Below are 9,921 nucleotides of genomic sequence, written 5' to 3' on the forward strand. Positions count from 1 at the left end.
TGAATAAAAATTCGCTTTTCAGAACTCATTGATGCAGGATGCTGACGAGCACTACTTTAATGTAAGGCGACTGCATGATAGGACGATTGAATGTGTAAGAGAAAAGGACAGCATTGCATATTCACAGCTATGATGCGTAAACTAAGAAGAAGGCATTTCAAAAAATTAGAAGAAATGAAAGCTAGACACCATATGAAAGATGCAACGAATATCACTCTACCAAGTTCAAAATTGTCTCGTCATAAGTGCCATTTCAACAAATTAGAAGTAGTACAAGATAGAAAAGGATGCGCGATGTAACCTATATCACACTCCCAAGTCAAACATGTCTTATGATAAGTGATTGTTGCAGGTTACACAACAGTAGTACTTTGATATAAGAACAAGGTGTGATAGACAGATATTGTATGTTCTAGAAATAGGAACATGTGTCTTATTCACAAGTATAATGTGTAAAGTAATTAGATGGAATTCAACAAAATTAGAAGCAATACAAGCTAGACATCATACATAACATGCAACCACATATAACAGTGCCAAGTTAGAGGGAGCACCTGTGATGGTGCACTAGGGGAGACGTGCTCATCATCAACATAGCGACCTTGAGTGTCTATGCATCTGTTGTCTTACAAATCTTCTTGGGGAGGGGGTGTGGTGGAGTAGAATCTATAGAGGCCCTCCATTTGGAAGGAGCACATTTATCCACTGCCTTGTTAATTGCCTTCTGCTTTATTGATTTTGAACTGTCAAGTAAAACAGACAAGAGAAACCAATAAAATTCGCTATTCAGAACTCATTCATGCATGATACTGACAATCACTACTTTGATGTAAGGCAAACACATGATACCAAGATGGAATATGTACGAAAAACAGGAGGCATGGCATATTCACAACTATTTGTGTAAACTAAGAAGAAGCCATTTCAACAAATAAGAAGCAATGCAAGCTAGACACCACATGAAAGATATAACCAATATGACTCTGCCAAGTTAAAAGCCTCCCACCATAAATGGCGTTTCAACAAATTAGAAGTAGTGAATGCTATAAATCATATGAAAGATGCAACTAATATCACACTTCATATACTAAAGGTGTCTCGTCATATTGATTGATGCGGAATACAGAAAAACAATAGTTTTATGTAAGGACATGCTTAATAGACAGATGTAGTATGTACTAAAAACAGGAAGGCATGTCACATTAACAAGTATAATGTATAAACTAAGCAGAATAGCACATGCAATTTAACCAGATTGGAAGAATTACAATCTAGACACCATATGCAACTTGCAACCACATATCATGCTGTCAGGTTACAGCAAGCACCTGCGATGCTGGTGTAGGGGAAATGTGGTCATCAACTATAGAGCTACGTTCACCATCTTCATCTAGCCTTGCTAATTCTTGAGAATCATGTAGGGAGGCTGACACTACATTCTTTAAAAGAGCATATTCTCTCATAGTAGCCCACTAGCGTGACTGTATCGTCATAAGTGATTGATGAGGGATACACAAGAACATTAGTTTTGTTAATAGACATATGTACTAGTATGTACCAAAAATAGGAAGGCATGTCATATTCAAAGGTATAATGTGTAAGCTAAGCAGATGCAATTTAACCAAATTGGAAGCAATACAAGCTAGACACCATAGGCAACATGCGACCACATATGACACCGCGGAGTGAAAGCAAGCACCTGGGATGGTGGTTCATGGCGAGCGAGATCGTCAACTCCAGAGCTACGTTTACCATCTCCATCTGCTGACACTGCACACTTTATAACGCTGAAACGTCTCTTCCCTAAGCCCGAAGAAAGTTGGAGTTGCTTCTCTCTTTTATTTCGTGCTTCTATCAACTAGTTGGCAGAGTCTGAAATACCAATGCCTAAAAAAATAATAGTGAAAGTATGGGTGAAGGGTGTGTAGAACTAGTGCACTGTAAAAGTAGCAGATAGTATGGGTGAAGGGCGTGTAGAAAAATAAATGACATGAGACATATGATAGCTCTACAACATTGCATGGCAAACAAAATTAGATTCTGCTCCGTATGATTTCGTAATATATGAGCATAGGGATGGCTGGGAAATGCAGGTAGTCCTCCAGCACACCACCACATGTGGTCCTATAAAAATAACAGTCGACTGAAAATAAAAAGGTCACTTGATTTTTTTTATGAACCATTCGATCTACAAGGAACGGGCAGACGGCCTTCGTCTACCTCCCGCCAGTCACTGTTAACGATCTTTCTTGAACCGCCAGTGATCATCGGCCCAGAACCCTACCTCCGCCGCCGCTCTCTCCCCTCGACCTCACACCGCCGCCGTGCTTGGCAGCACCCCTGGCCATCCCTTTAAGCCCGGTGGATCTCCAGATCGGGCGCCAGTAGCTCCTAGGCCCCACACACCCCTAAGATAAACACCAAGGCACTACTTCCACAGCGTAATAGGAGGACTAGCGCCTGTTACGCTGGGAAATGCTTCCTTTAATTGGGAATCAACTGACCAGGAATTGAAATCCAGGGGGCGACAGACCTCTAGCTAAGGTGAAGTAGTATATGAGGAGAAACCTTGTGCATGGCGAGTTACTAGAAACATCTAGTATCAGGAAGAAGCGGTCAACTAGTGTCTTCTATGGGATGTAAACCGTGCAAGCAGACATGTAAGATTTGCATGAATAAGGGAAGAGGAGTACCATTTCCGGTTGCCAGTGTTGTGTCCTCCAGATGTTGTGGTCATTTTTTTTACGGAGGGAACCGATGTTTTGGAGGAGGGTGCATCCTTGGACGAACCCATGGCCAAATTGTTGACCGTGTGGTCGTCTGTCAGTGCAGGGGAAGCATATCTGAGGCAACAAAGGAGGGTGTAGCGGGAACAGCTCCGGTGCTGTGGACGGTGGCGAGGTTGGAGCGGCAACGGTGAGGCGCGTGATGACATGGTTGAACTTGCTCGGATACAACGCACGTCAGCGTCACGGAGGCAGCTCGGCCTCGGATTCAACTACTAGCCCTGGAGGGCATTGTGGTTGCGGTTGCGGTGGACGAAGATGTTCGGGTATCGGCTCCGGCGTGATGGAGGAGGGCGGCGATTGATGGGTGGGATGGGGTGGTGGACGATGGACGCCGGGGTTTCGCGGGTGGTGGAGAGGTATTTTTGGGACCCACGAAGTACAAATGGGGAATCAGACCGGGGGGATGTGGCGGGGGGAGCTAAGTGAGAACCATGTTTCGGTCTCGGACATGCTTGTTTTTGGTTGTTTGAACAGATGGGACACGCTTGTTTGAAATTTGGGGATGTCGGCTTTCTGGGAACGGGGGTCCCCAGACTTGCCTGCCTGCGGCCCACGGCATGGCTCCACCAGCGGCCCAGTACGGCCGGTCTTCGTCGGCCAAACACTCAAGACCCTCACGAGGGGCCAAGCCTCGCGAGGCGGACGACACAAGGCCTCCTCAGGAGCGGCCGCACCAGGCAGGCTCGCGAGCGGTTGGGCAGATCGAGGCAAGGGGTACCTCATGAGGTTCCCGTGATGCAAGCCATGACGAGCAAGGCCAGGCGGGCGCCAGCCGAGCGCCAGCGTGTGCAGTGTCCTTGTTTCCCCTTTGGTTCTAAGGGGGCAAGTGCAGGCGTGGAGTACCGAGGCATTAGGCAAACGTTTCCATATTGGTGCAAGAGGACCAAGACCAGTAGGACGGAAGGACGGAGGTCATCATGGAGCCCAAGACGGCGTCACCACCAGCGCCTTTGACAGGCAAAGACCACCTTTAGTCAGGATAGCATGTACTAGCTGTCCCCTTTCAAATTGGCCGTTGTTGGATCCCTTCCCGCTCAATATTTGGGGAGAGGACCAAGGCCTCTATAAATAGGACTAGCCACCACAGTAGAAAGGGAGGACGGAGACAGAAATGAACTCAGTTCATCCTCGCACCCACCAGGCACAAGAACACCTCTCCTCAGGAGGTTGTTCTCCCCTTGTACTTTTCATCATCAGCCCAAGAGGCAATCCACCACGACCACACTGGAGTAGGGTATTACACCACAATGGTGGCCCGAACCAGTATAAATCTTGTGTCTCTTGTGTTGTGAGTTCATCAAGCTAAGCTTAGAGATCGAGGCGAGGCTGAGGGCGAGATTCGGTTGGGGGAAATCTTCGTGCGCACCACAGTGTTCGAACCTCAAGGGTTTTGCCAGAACCCTAAATCCAACATTTGGCAAGCCAAGTAGGGGTGCGCTGGAGCTTTCCTTCCATCGGCACGCACTCCACCAACACCATGCTTTGCCCTCATGGCGGGTATCGCGCCTCCGGCCCCGGCGAGCGGTGCCCGTGCTGGGGCCACGGGGCTCCTAGCCTTGGCCCCCGCCTTACAACGGGTGCAGTGGCCGCCGAAGTTCAAGCCAGAGATGCTACCGCACTATGACGGCACGGCGAACCCGGTGGTTTTCCTGCTGGCGTACGAGGAGGTCATCCTTAAGGTCGGGGGTGATGACAAGGTCATGGCCAACTGGCTTCCCGTGGCCCTCACTGGCGTCCCATGCGCCTAGCTGCTCGACCTTCCCGGGTCCATGGTGGCATCTTGGGAGGAGCTGCTCAGTCTCTTTGTTGCGTGCTTCGCGGCTCCGACGCCCCGCGCGGTCGCGGCCCTCCTCGGCGGCTCACAAGCGCCACCCTCGGACCGCCACGCCATGTCGTTCTTTCGCCAGATCAGCACCGTCCTCGTGTGACAATGAGCTCCCCCGGGTTGGGTGGTGCCCAAGGCCGACCTGACCTTTGACTCGGAAGATCACCCCATCACCACCGCCTGCTCGAGTGCGCTCCCGATGCTCTGCGCGCCCACCATATGCCATGTGGCTGTCACCAAAACCCTCATTGATGGTGGTGCCGGCCTCAACATGCTCTTGGTGGAGGCCTTCAGCCTCCTCCACGTACTGCTGGAGCGGCTATGTCCCAGCAAGCCCTTCTCAGGCGTCGGAGGCGGTTCGTCCAGTCCCCTGGGGCAGATCCGCCTTCCCGTGACCTTCGGCACCCGCGACAACTACCACACGGAGCTGGTCGACTTCGACATCGCTCACATTGACCTCTCGTACAACACCATCCTCAGATACCCTGCCCTGGCTAAGTTCATGGCAGCAACCCATCCGGCCTGCAACCTCATGAAGGTGCCCGGAAGCAAGGGCGTCCTCACCATAGCTGGAGATACCAAGGAGGCTCTTATGGCGCTCAAGCTTGCCCTCAAGGCCGCGGCAGCGGCGCAGCCCACCTACGCCGACGCCTCCAAGGCCAAGGAAGCTGCACCGACCAAAAAGAAGCAGATTTTCACTTAGGATAAGGCGGAGACCAAGCAGGTGCCAGTTGAGGAAGACAGGTCCTCAGGAACCACCTTCACCATAGGTGCCGACCTCGACCCCGACCAAGAGAAGGCATTGGTGAAGTTCTTCTGCTCGAAAAAGGAGGTGTTCGCATGGGAACCCAAGCAGCTAGTGGGGGTCCCAAGGGAGGTGATTGAGCATCACCTGAAGGTGTGCCCCAATGTACGCCCTGTGAAGCAGAAGGCAAGGCGGCAGTCCATGGAGAAGCAGGCCTTTATCGTCCAAGAAACCCGCATGCTGGAGGCAGCAGGTGTTATTCGCGAGGTTCGATACCCGGAATGGCTGGCGAACCCCGTTGTCGTGCCAAAAAAAGGGGGGAGGAGTGCATGTGTGTCGACTTCACCAACCTCAACAAGGCCTGCCCCCAAGATCTGTTCCCGCTTCCCCGCATCGACCAGATCATCGACTCCACCGCCGAGTGCGACCTGCTATGTTTTCTGGATGCATTTTCAGGTTATCACCAGATCAAGATGGCGGTAGAAGAGGTGGAGAAGACAGCCTTCCTGACCCCATGTGGGTTATACTGCTACACTTGCATGCCGTTCGGGTTGCGCAACGCGGGCAAGACCTTCCAATAGCTGATGCACATTGCCTTGGGCCGGCAGCTCGGGAGAAACACTGAGGCTTATGTCGACGACATTGTGGTGAAATCTCAGGAGGCAAGGACCTTTATCCAGGACTTGGAGGAGACCTTCGCGAGCCTCCGCAAGGTAGACCTGCGACTCAACCTGGAGTAGTGCGTGTTTGGCATCCCTTCTGACAAGCTGCTAGGCTTCCTCATGTCCCACAGGGGGATCAGGGCCAACCCGGAAAAGGTCAAGGCGATCGAAGACATGAGTCCGCCGCAAACCCTCAGAGAAATGCAGAAGCTTGCCGGTCGTGTGACCACAACGCTTCAACTCCAAGCTGGGGGAGCGCGCCATACCGTTCTTCAAGCTGATGAAGAAAAATGGCCCATTTGAGTGGACATAGGATGCCGACCAAGCGTTTCATGACCTCAAGAAATACCTGATCAGCCCCCCCCCCCCCCCCGTGATGTTGGCGCCACGCCCTCTCGAGCTCCTAGTGCTCTACCTTGCCGCCACTCCCTACTCTGTCAGTGCAGCCCTGGTGGCCGTTCGGGAGGAGCGCCAGGCTAAGGCCGTGCCCCGCCCAGCTCTGGCCTCAGCTAGGGCAACACAAGACAAAGAAAGCCTCGCGAGGACCACGACAATGGCAGCAAGGGACCAAGCTCAGCAGGACGATGCTACCGGGGCTGAAGAGGCCCCACCAAGCGACCAGGCGCTGGGGGCTCCATTATCTCAGGAGGTGCCTCAAGCTCCGAAAGATGCAGGCCACGTCAGCACCCCCACCCTCGTCGAGCATCCGGTGTACTTCGTCAGCACGGTGTTGCGGGATGCAAGAGCACGGTACCCCATACCTCAGAAGCTCTTACTCGCGTTCTTGGTGGCCTCGCGTAAACTGTGGCCCTACTTTCAAGGTCACCCCATCAAGGTCGTCTCAGCCTACCCGTTGGAAAGGGTACTCAGGAGCCCCAACTCCGTTGGGAGACTCGCTGAATGGAACATTGTGCTGCAAGCATTTCAGTTGGAGTTCAGCACCACCAGGGTCATCAAGGGAGCCGCACTTGCTGATTTCATGGCTGAATGGACGGATGCACCAGAGCTCAAGGTGGGCAAGGATCGGTCTCTCTCCCCAGGAAGTGAGGCACCAGATGGCTGGGTCATGTATTTTGGTGGTGCCTTCTCGCGGCAGGGCGCGGGTGCTGGTGCAATACTTATATCACCCTCCCAGTACAAGCTGTACTAAGCCGTACAGCTCTGTTTCCAGCAGGGCGAGAAGGTCCCCGACAACATAGCAGAATACGAGGGCCTCATAGCGGGCCTGAAAGTTGCAGCAGTACTAGGAGTGAAGCACCTCGTCATCAAGGACGATTCACAACTCCTCGTCAACTTCTCCAACAAGGTGTACAAGCTGAACGACGAGCACATGGAATCATATCTCGCGGAAGTACGCAAAATGGAGAAGCAGTTCTGGGTGCTAGAGTTGCAGCATGTGCCCCACGGTACCAACCAAGAGGCTGATGACATCACCAGGAGGGCGTCCAAACGGCTGCCTCGGAAGCCTGGCGTTTTTGAGGAACGACTCTTCAAGCCGTCGGCGGCACCACCACTTTCAAGAATGGCACAGCCTCGGGAAGAACTCCCTCAGCCACCTGCCACAGGAACCCCGGCCCGTGGCCCGACCTCGGGAACGCGCGTACTCTTCGCGCTGGAGCCTTGGGAGGGATGCTGGACTGAGGAATTCAAGGAATACTTGATGCAAGGGATGCTGCTGAAGAAAGAGGAGGACGCGGAGCGCGCGGCTCGGCAGGCCACGGCCTACTACATCCAAGACGGTGAGTTATACCGGAAGCAGCCGAATGACGTTTCCCTACGTTGCATCTCTAGGGAACAGGGGAAAGAGCGGCTGGTCGACATACACGATGGAGATTGTGAACACCACTCGTCGTCACGGACCCTCGTCGGCAAGGCATTTCGCAGCAGATTATATTGGCCTACGGCACTTAACGACGCAACCGAGCTCCTGAAGTCCTGCGAGGCCTCCCAATTCCACACCAAGCAGATCCATTAGCCAGCTCATGGCCTACAGTCCATCCCGGTCTCGTGGCCATTCGCGGTCTGGGGGCTGGATATCTTGGGCCCATTCCCTTGAGCACCTAGGGGCTACCGCTACCTCTACGTCTCCATCGACAAGTTCACCAAGTCGGTGGAGGTGGAAGTTGTCCGCACCATCCTAGTCGGCTCTGCGGTCAAGTTCATCAAAGGCCTCATGAGCCGGTTTGGGGTCCCTAACCGCATCATCACCGACAACGGTTCGTAGTTCACTAGCAATCTCTTCAAGACATATTGTGCTAACCTTGGAACGCAGATCTGCTACGCTTCGGTGCGCACCCCCGGAGCAACGGCCAGGACGAACGCGCCAATGTGGAGGTCCTGAGGGGACTCAAGACCAGGACCTTCAAGAAGAAGCTGGAGGCCTGCAGCAGGGGCTGGCACGACAAGCTCCAGTCCATGTTGTGGTCCATCCGCACTACCGCCACCAAGCCAACGGGCGAGACCCGTTCTTCCTTGTCTACGGAGTAGAAGTGGTTCTCCCTCATGAGGTCAGGCGTCGATCCGCGCGGGTCCTGGCGTTTGATGAGGTGCAGCAGGACACGAGACGGGGATGGACCTCGTGCTGGGGGAGGAACGCTGCTGTGAAGCCACGCTACGGGCGGCAAGATACCAGCACGCGCTGCGGCGGTATCACTGTCGCAGTGTCTGCCCCAGGACGCTCGAGGTGGGTGACCTCATCCTGAGGCGGGTGCTCTCCAGGGAAGGGCTGCATAAGCTCTCACCCATGTGGGAGGGCCCTTTCAAGGTCGTCCACGTCTCCAGGCCTGGCGCCGCGCGCCTGGAGACCAGGACGGGGTACCCATCCCGAACGCCTGGAACATCCAACACCTCCGGAAGTTCTACCCCTAAAGAAAGGCCCGGTGCGTGTGACGCTCGCCGCCCGTGACACTCTCACGTAATAATGAGTGGGGCTGTACATGCCTTGAAGTCTCAGGAGTACCGCCCTTGGGCCTCGGGGGCTCCCTCCCACGCCCAGTGGCAGCACTTAGCTCCGCGTTGGTGAGACTTGAAGACTAGACTAGGTGCCGGACGCGGCTTTTCATTTGCTTTCTGCAGTTGGCTCGCTCTTCCTTGATTGAACCTTGATTGAAGTTGCTTCTAGTGTTCTTTGCCGGTTCTGTTCCATCGCCTTCTGCCTCCGTTTTCTATCTTCAGCTCTTTGTCTGGCTTGCTCTCTCTCTCGCATACCTCGCGAAGGGGTTGTACGGGTGCCCTCGTGAGCCTTTTTTCTTCTGATTTTCGCGAGGCCCTCTCGTTTGAATTCGCAGCGGGAGAACCCCTCTCGGTCCGAGCCCCTCGCATACCGCAACATGAAGTGTTGGGCCACGGCCGACAGCCCTTGCGACCAGAGTTCAAAAAATGATAGTATCTCAACCAGTTTTTTGCAGCTCCTAAGGCGCCCGGCAAGGCCTGAAGCGGGCACCTCATGAGGCGGAAACTACTTCAAACGTGCCAAGCTAAGTTGTTCCTAAATGTCGACGTACAACAACGACGCCATGACACAGCACCGGAACAATAAATGCGGCATGTTAACTAGGAAATCATAGTTTGTTGCATGCCCCCGCGGGGCCCCATCCTTGTCTCTCTGAATGCAAGAAGGAAGGAAAACAAAACAAAAGCAGCACGCGCCTTGCAGCAGTTCGCGAGAAGGGATCTACGGAGACCTCCTGAGCTCAGCCAGACCCCACCTTGCACTTCATCGGAGCGACGCGACGGGACAACCCGTTGCTGCCCTCGAGGCACGCACGGCGGCGTGGTGGTTGATCGTAGCCGCCACTGGAGGAGCTGTCACCGGAGGAAGAGCCGCCGTAGCTTGACGAGTCGCGGTCACCGCCGGAAGCGAGTTCGCGTTCGCCCTCATCACGACCATCACAAAGACCA

This window comes from Triticum aestivum, chromosome 2B (assembly GCF_018294505.1).
Source record: "Triticum aestivum cultivar Chinese Spring chromosome 2B, IWGSC CS RefSeq v2.1, whole genome shotgun sequence".
In the NCBI taxonomy this organism is placed as follows: Eukaryota; Viridiplantae; Streptophyta; class Magnoliopsida; order Poales; family Poaceae; genus Triticum; species Triticum aestivum.